The sequence below is a fragment of the Ostrea edulis genome, chromosome 3 (assembly GCF_947568905.1).
Source record: "Ostrea edulis chromosome 3, xbOstEdul1.1, whole genome shotgun sequence".
Taxonomy (NCBI): Eukaryota; Metazoa; Mollusca; class Bivalvia; order Ostreida; family Ostreidae; genus Ostrea; species Ostrea edulis.
Window position 1 is genome coordinate 45,903,603 of NC_079166.1, and position 9,529 is coordinate 45,913,131.

Consider the following 9,529-nt stretch of genomic DNA (forward strand, 5'->3'; position numbering starts at 1 on the left):
CCACTGGACCAAAAACGATGCAATTTACCATGAAAGCTTTCTGACACACATATACATTTATATCGGAAACATCTTTAAAAATATCTCTTGAAATATATAAGCTAGGGCTTTCATATTTTGTATATACATATTTACTGCAAGATATTTTATGTGATGCAATGATGTGTGATCTTGTGACCCTGACCTGGATGTTTTACCTACTTTTGATTTAAAAGTGACATACTCAATATTTCCTGAACTATTTAAGGTAGATCCTTCATATCTTGTTTTCATACTTCATATGGCAAGACCTTTCATTTCATGGATTTTGACTTTGTGATCTTGAACTACTTTTAAGAAACCATAACCTCTGGAACTATTTCATATTCAGTATGTAAATTCTTTATGGCAAGACCTTATTATTCTTTGTGATGTTGGAACTTGTGATATTGACCTTAAAGTTTGGCCTACGTTTTATTTAAGAAAAAAGACCTATTCAATATTTTCTGAACTATGCATTTTTTCACGTTTTCTCTCTTTATTGAATTGCATTGAATTTTGAATTTATTGCATAGCTTTGGTACAGTATAAAGGAGTACATTAAAATCTCCAGATTTCTCGAATCGTCTATCACCGTATAAAAGTCCCTTTAAAAGGACATGAAACGATTTGAGCAGAAATTTTTCAAATTTTATTTCCCCACTTTTAAGATTTAGAATGCTTAATCAAGGTATTTTTCGTAGACACTCAAAATTTGAATATCAGTTGTTGAGTTACTAGTGAGATACAACACTCACAATTCTGTGTCAAGTAAACAAGGCTCATGCCAAGTTTTTGTTTACATGAAGATTGCTTAATAGAAAATAGCATGTTAAAAACAAATCGAGATGTGCCAAACGCTAGAAACTACATGTACATGTATTTAATTGTGTTGATAATAAACTTATAAATTGAAAAAAAGTCTGCTTTAAACGAAACTTTTACTAGTATATTTAACCTATGTAAACAAAAACATGGCACGAGCCTTGTTTACATACATGTAACAATGAATTATGAGCTCTGTATCTCCCATGTACCTCCCATGTATTTAAATGACATTTTCAAATAGGAGCTTATAGTTTATTAGCGATAATTAACTTCACCAATATTTCTGAAAATCACCCAGAAAAAAAACCCGGAATTGGAAACGGAATAATTCTACTTTTGTAATTCCATATACATGTTTGTGCGGGGAGGATCTAGCAAAAATAAATAAAAGGGAGAGATGAGCAGTTGCAGACTTATGGTTGGAACGCACCCAACGTGTAATCCTCTAAAATGTCATATTTAAGATAGATTATGAACGTAATAGAATTTCTTTTACGTTCATCATTAATCATACATGACTAAAAAGAATGGTTAAAATGTCTATTTAAAAGACTTCATTCTTGCCATACAAAATCACTAGAACCAAGGGGATTCCCGGGTCTTCACCCCTGACCCCCACTAGGACTTTCGTTGCCCAACAACCTACTGCCCCCTCCCCTTGGCATCCTGGATCCCCTCCTGGTGAGGAGAAAACCATTGCTTGAATAATTGACGATTAATCAAATAGTGAATAAAGAATAATGTTTGAATTTTCAACATTATCATAGGTTGTAAATATCCCTGTGAGTCCTATTTTTATCCTGAATTCGCATAAAAGAATACTAAATCGCCAGGCATAAAGTAGATTTTCCAGAGGGGAGTTTACTCTATAACATCAGAGGCTTCATCCCATGCTCCAACAGGACTTAGTCCATGCACATACTGAAGGTATTACGGCAGACTCTTTAGACCCATTTCCTACGAGGATTGGTCCATGTCCAGTCCCATCCCCCACCCCTCTTAAAGTGAACCTAATTGCACGCCGTGATAGAGCACCAAACTCCTATGATTAATTTCTGAACATACATATTGGTTATATTGTGACAGTTCAAACTGATGCTGTCCTTCGGGTATCAAAAGAGTCATTGACAAGTTCAAATATGAAGATATTGATTGAAAGTCTGATTATAAACGAAGAAGACTGGCTATATAGTGAGACATCCCCGGGAGAGGGCTCACTACATAGCCAGACTTTCAGGAGGAATTTCATTATATAGCCAGTCTTCCGAGGAAAAGTCTCACTATATTGTCTTCTGGGGGGAGGGGTCTCACTTTGTAGCCAATATTCGGGGGAAGTCTCACTATGTAGCCAGTCTTCTGGGGGGGGGGGGTGTCTCTATATAGCCAGTCTTCTGAGGGGAAGTCTCACTATGTAGGCGGTATCTCGGGGGTTGTTTCACTACAGGGAATTTCTCACTATATAACACCGCTACGTGTGTTCTTTTGTCTCTGATTCTTCTTAATTTCATTCTATACATCAATTTATTTATTTTTCTTATAGAAACCTCTTGATGATTAAAATAAATAAAAAAACATTCCTTACAACAGGAAAAGGTGCATGTATAGAAGGAAAAAGTACTGTCAACATGACGATAATGATTTCAAAAGATATTGTCAACAGAAGAAAATCAAAATTAGATTTCACATACATGTATATCTTAATTCAAAGTATCATTAAGCGTTGCTAATGCGTATTGTTGTATCAGCGGTTTGGACTGCAAATTTGTGGTTGTATCATTAAGCGTCGCAATAAAACTGCATGTGGAACATCATTAACGGTTTATACTGGATAAAAGGAAATATTCATATATAGAGATTAGTAACTTAATTCAAAACTTTCTTTATCAAATATCACTCTAATTCTACGCAAAGGTACTCCAAATTTGATATAAAAAGATGCAAGAGTTCTTCTTTGACAATATCTTTGTAGTCTTTAGTGGTCAGGTATTCCAACAGTCTGTTGGAATTCGCATGGGCAGGAATTGTGCTCCTTGGTTAGCTGACCTGTTTTTATATTCCTATGAGGCAGAGTTTATTTAAAAAATTCTGCATGAGAAGAAAAAAATTCTTGTCGTGACATTCAAGTCAACATTTACATATATTGACGACGTTTTATCTATTTATGATAATCATTTTCATTCATATCTGGATTCGACATATCCTTGTGAACTCAAAACAAAGACACAAAGCGTCCTCCACATATGCTTCGCACTAATATACAGTTAATTCTGGAATTATTGCCATGAACTCAATTCATCGCCATTTTCGTTATAACGTCGCATTTTTCTAAGAACGTTTTTATTATTACTTAAGGTAAGGTTTGCGACATTTAGACATGTAGCGAACAAAGTCATGTTGCATATTAGTATGTTCAGTAGGAATGTATCTTTTAAAAATTGACTTTTTAAAAAAAAATTGCCGGTGTCGTTTTTTGACCAGATGGGCTTATTTTTGTGATGTTTTACATTTTCGGGATCTTTGTACAAAAGGGAATACTAGTGGTATAAAAACTACACGAGGCAAACTTACGGGATAAAGAGCTGATAGAATTTTTAAAAAGAGTATTATTTATAAGACTATACTAATAGAAAAATGTTATTTTAAATCACAAAAATAGCACTTTTTATATCTTGAATAAGATTTAAATTGGTTGTCATGACAACAAAAATGTATATTGAACTGCTTTACAAGGTCTACGTCAGAAATGTTTTACTTTAAACATAATATCTGGACCATGAATATCTAAGAAAGCATATTTAATTACTACCCACCAGACTTTGTTTCCATGGTAACAGATTAAAAAGAATTATTTCATTTATGCGATTTGTCACTTTGTTTTATAATTGTACAACTTTTGAAGAGTGAATTGAGTATTTTCATGAATAAGATACAATTACAGCCCCAAAATGATATTTATTTGTCAAGTATTGTAGAATCACATTTATTAGAAATTAAGATGTTGGGTTTTCTTTTTCTAAATACAATACAATATTTTCAATATCCCGGCTGGTTTTTGACGGTCCTGCTTCGTAATAAATTCCGTGTTACATTAGCCTGAACCTGTCTTATATACTACATGTACATCTTTGAAATAATTTGCCGCTCCTTGTTCCATTGCTTATGTTTGTTTACATAGTTGAACATACAACTGTAACTTCGTGCCAATATAAAGCCCGGTCCGTGGTGGATCTAGAAGGAGGGGTAACGTAAAGTTTTAAGATGTACTAGAGAAACCCCCTTTTTATTCTTACATGATCATATCAGTCGCGTTTTCTACATTTCAAAATTTATGCGATAAATCGCTCTATCAGCGCAAGTAGATGTCACAGCATTGAAATTTGAAGTGCATGTAATCAGAGAGCATTGTCAGGTTTATTTTAAAATATGCTTGTGGATGTCATGAAAATTCCTAGCTTCGTTAATGTCAAACTTTGTCTTTGAGGATACTATTCACAAACAATGATCGACTATAACATCATCAAAATATAAATCTTACTTTCCCTAGCAAGATTCGCAGAGATTACATGATCACAACATAATCTTAATGGAAATTAACCGTAGCGCATACTACATATGTATAAATAAAAAATTGTAGACTTTTAGAATATCAAAGAACATAATTTATGAATGATCATTTGAGAAAGATACGCCGTTTGGCACTTGACAGCGGTAGTAGACAACAAGTAAATATTATGACATTTTCCCTCGATTCAGCTATGACGTGACTCATTTTTTTCATTATGACGTCGTAACGCGCGAAGTGCACTGAGGTATGTCAAGAGTTATCTCCCTGTTGTTGCCAACCTTACCTTAAAATTCTCGTTAAAACGCCATATTTGGCACGATATTTTAATACAAAATGTTATTTATCTCGAAAAACCGCCATGGGTACACGTGATCAGTGATGCGGGAAATTGGTCATTATCGATCTCCGGCGTACACTTGGGCAGAAGGTTCCCAGTATTAGATAAACAAAATAATTACTTTTGATATGAACTGAAGTATTGTTTTTATCTCATCGAAAAATATTTCAGTTTAGTTATGGTTTCACCACGAAAGAGGTTTCTGTTGAGTTTCTAAGAAAATAAGCATACCATTACATACTACGGAAACCATCCGAAATGTACACAACAGTAAATCTCCCCAATTATTCTACAGTTTTATGGGAAAAGTCCATAAAAAGGAGGACAATGGGTGATATTTTGGCTGCAAATGGTGAAATACTCGTTGATTTTTGACCAGATAATGACGGCTCACTTACCAGGAAACAGTCATGCGGTGCGCTAAATACTGACACTGGACAAAGTTTTTAAATAACTTGAAACATACTGTGTATATGTGTTTTCTATGTGTATTGTTTTGAAATGAAGCTTATTATTGATAAAACTATTTTAATCATGTTAGAAAACTTGGGAAAATAATTACGAGATATTTTTACATGAAGTTTGTACGTAAAGGAAAGATAACTCTTACATATAAAAGAAAAGTAACTCTTTCTCCCCAAGATGGCGGAAATTCAATTCATTGCCAAATTTATGGAGAGTTGACTGTACTTTATTGAAAATAGATATTAACGGCAAACTATCAAGTCAGTTTTATGACAAGCGGGACCATTCAGCTTTTCCATTGTCAACTTTCCATATTTACGTAGCAATATTCCATCATCACCTGTATATGGTGTTTATATCTTTCAACTAATTCGATACGCAAGAGCTTGTTCTGCGTATGATATATGTTTAGATTAAGAAGGCCATTTACAAACAACTTGATGTTACAGGGGTTTTAACAGTCTCGTTTAAAGTCAGCATTTCGCAAAGTCTATGGTCTTTATAACGATCAAGTTTGCCAACACAACCTGTCATTTGATCAAATGCTATCTGACATATTTCATACCAATAGTTAAGCCATTCCTGGCACAGTGATTCTGTCTACGGATTATTCCGTTTACCTGATCAAAATATAGGGGTCCCAGCGGGTGTGACTTGTTGACAGGAATGGTAATTCCTCGTAGTCATATGATCCCATTAATCGTATATCCAGGAGTCCGTGTTTGTCCAACTCTCTATTGTGTATTCCTAGTTCGTTACCTTCACCTTTTCATGTATTATAATGATACATCTCAGATGACTCAATTGAGCAGATTTCATTTTTGATTAATTTCTATTGTTTTCATACTTTGGTACACGTATTTTCTTTATTTGTTATCTTAATAATTTTCGTTTGAAGTCAGCATTTTACATACTAGTATTCTAAGGCAGTTTATAATTATCTAATTTGTAAAAACAAATGTTGTCTGACCTGTTTCCTACAAAATGAGAAGAAGAATGCTTACTTCTCCTAATCACTTGATCCCATCTCCGGTGAGACCAGGGGTCTGTGTTTGTCCCAGTCTTCTTAATCTTTTATTTTTATGGCAATTGTAAGATTGATCACTGTTGATCATCTTCGCTTTTCACCTGTAAATTGTAATTCATTTAGAGAATTTTGGAAGTGTATGCAAGGTGAATATATAAGCTTATCTATCAAAAACATAGCATTAGACTGGTTCATCTAAGTTACAGTGTAATTTGATTAATTACTTTGATATGCAATTGACTTCATCCGTGATGTCTATAGATCAGTTGAAGTACCAAACTTTTTGCTGCAAGACCTGTGTTTATATATATATATATATATATATATATATATATATATATATATATATATATATATATAAATGGTACATGCAAAGAAGTGAAAGTAAAAGGAAATTGTGTTTCCATTTAAAATCAACCATTAAAAAAAATAAATAAGAAAAATAAAATAAAATCCCTACCTACGTATCCTTTTTTTCCAAAGAAGTGTAACGAGAACCACACATATTATTTTATTTGGCCTCACCATAGAGAGAATTGTTATTCTAATATAAAATGAAAAGCATTCTAACCATTCATTAAGACACTTCATGAATGCATTTTCACATTCCTAAAAAAAATATAAGGGATTTTTTTTTAAAATAATTGATTCTCAAAACAATCACTTCTTTTAATTTCTTTATAACAAATTTTTAGATAGACTTTTGTTGTTCATGATCTTAATTGACCAATTGACAAATCTTAATTGCTTTTATTAAATGGAATGGGGTTCATTCCATTTAATAAAAGCAATTAAGATTTTTTTTTTTTTTTGAAAATCCACATCATATATGATCTACTAATTTTAGACCTGACTGGGACACCATAATTTTCTTTTTAATATTATGAACACATAAACACTGGTATTTTGTAACTAAATGGGGTTTTGAAGAAAAAAAAGTTAGCATCTTTAATGCACTTAATTACCATTATTTCATTGACAATGTTTAATTTGGTTGGTACATAATATTACGTCAGTTTACCTGAATATTGAAAATTCATGTTGATGTGCGTGAGTGAAGAGTCATGAACAGCTGATGACGTACTTGTAAGTTAGGCCTATACATGTGCACACGTGTGGTAGAGCATCCTTAACGGTCTGGAATAATAAAATGTTTAATTTATATTACTACATGTGTTCATTGTTTGTTTTTTTTAATTTTACGATCAATGATATCAGCTTAATATGTGCAATAAATACACAAACAGGTTTCCATAGTTGGTATTAAACAACTTTTAATATTTGAGTATTTCCCTTATGGTCAGCTATAGATTATGTTGGTTACGGATTGTTTTTCATGGTTCATCGGTTCGTTTCTTAATTATTTGTCACATGACAGTTCTTGGTCAGTGTAAGATTCAGTTTGAATTTAGAAATTGAATTGGGCAGTTGTGTCATACTTTAGTTAAAAACTTTGGACATTTGGACTTACAGACTACAATCTACTAATCAGGTAAGTTACTAATTATGTTAAGGATTGTATGCATAGAGTGAGTGAGAGTAAGAGTAGTATGATTATTTTATTTCTATCTATTTCATAATTAGTGTATTGCTTCAGAAATCTGAGTAATATATATGTTTGTATTAATTGATAGATGTACTCCAGACCTACACATTACTATAGATCGATCCGGATTCTAATACCGCATATTTGGTAAGAGTATTGTTTAGGTGGTGTTTGATATGTTTGTCTTGCCATTATATGTTCTGGTCAGGTTCTTAGTTTTAAATGCAGAATATTAAGTAAATTTGATTAATTATGATTTTATATTAATGATGTGATCTGATGAAGAAAAGACAATTCTATTTATGTGATTAATGGAACTTAATATGGAATTATTTCTTTGTCATGTCTGTCCGTTATTTTATGTCGTGTCATATGTAATGTGTGCATGTTTAATATTTGTTGTTATTACTTGTTGTAGAATCGTTTGGATGATATTTATTGGATAACATTTGAATGATCTATGAATGATGTTATTCTGATCGATTGTGATATAAATAAACATTGTGACCGGTATGCTTGTTGGAGTTATCACCCGGTAACACACGAATGTTCATATGTAGGCCAACGATTTTATAGAATATATACATAAGTTGTAATGACCTTTACGGAAGATTATCATTAAAGATATACTATTCCACTTCCATGGTGTACATTTTACTTACATTTTCTTCGAGTGCAACAGTATAATAGTCATCTGAAATGTGGCCTGCCAGGTGTGGAAATTGTGGAACAATGCTCTCTTTATCGGAGGGGATTGCATAGTCATGCTGTGGAAGATTTTCTCCCATCTTTTTCGCTGGGCTTCGGCGATACTGTTGTATTTATTTGCAGTTACAGATTTCGCGAACCGCCCTCGCCGCCTTGACTTTCCCATGTTGTTTAGGTTCGCATGAAAGAGTTACGATGGTTGTCGTTAAGTTTTCGTTGCGTTTGTCGAAACATTAAGAATTTAATGAATTTTGCTAGTAAATGGTACAGATTTGCCATTTCTATTTCAATATAATCATTTGATAATTGTTTATTCTCCATAAACTAACAACAGAATATTTACGTCACTCAAACTATAGAGACCCACTTACGTTAAAAAACGCTGACAAGTCTCCATCCTCCGCTTACTTTGACGTCATAATCACTGTTACTATGATACTGCTATGTATACATTTTTGTAAAGTTTCTGAAGATGTAATGAAAGCTCTAAAGCTTTACAGAGGATTTCTGTGTTTTCTTTTCATATTTTTTTTAAATATTATTATACGATTACTGAGACTCTATTCCAATTTTGGATATAAATCTTTATATGGTCCGACCAAAATGCACCAACAAAAGTAAGTCATAACGTAGCAATTTCTATTCTGATCTAAGAAAATAAAAGAATCAGACTTGATACAAAAGAGCGCTATCCAACACAAAATGTGTTTATCAATTAATTACAGAGAAAGTATATACATGTATTATTTAACCTGCACAACTATCGCGAATGGATATGACATCTGTATGATGTACCATGAATAAAACAGTGTTAGGGCGATGGGACGGCATTTGAACCACCAACGCCGATCTTATAGTCTTCATGAATAAGGTAGTGATTTTACTATTTTTACCGCCCCTTCCATAAATGCCCCGAAAAGGTGAATTTTTCTTGGTGTTGTGAACTATAGGGTCCCTCTTATCTAGAATTTTGGGGAGAAATTCAAGGTTTAATGAACCCGAGACAGTTGTTTTGAGCAAGAGGCATCGGACGGC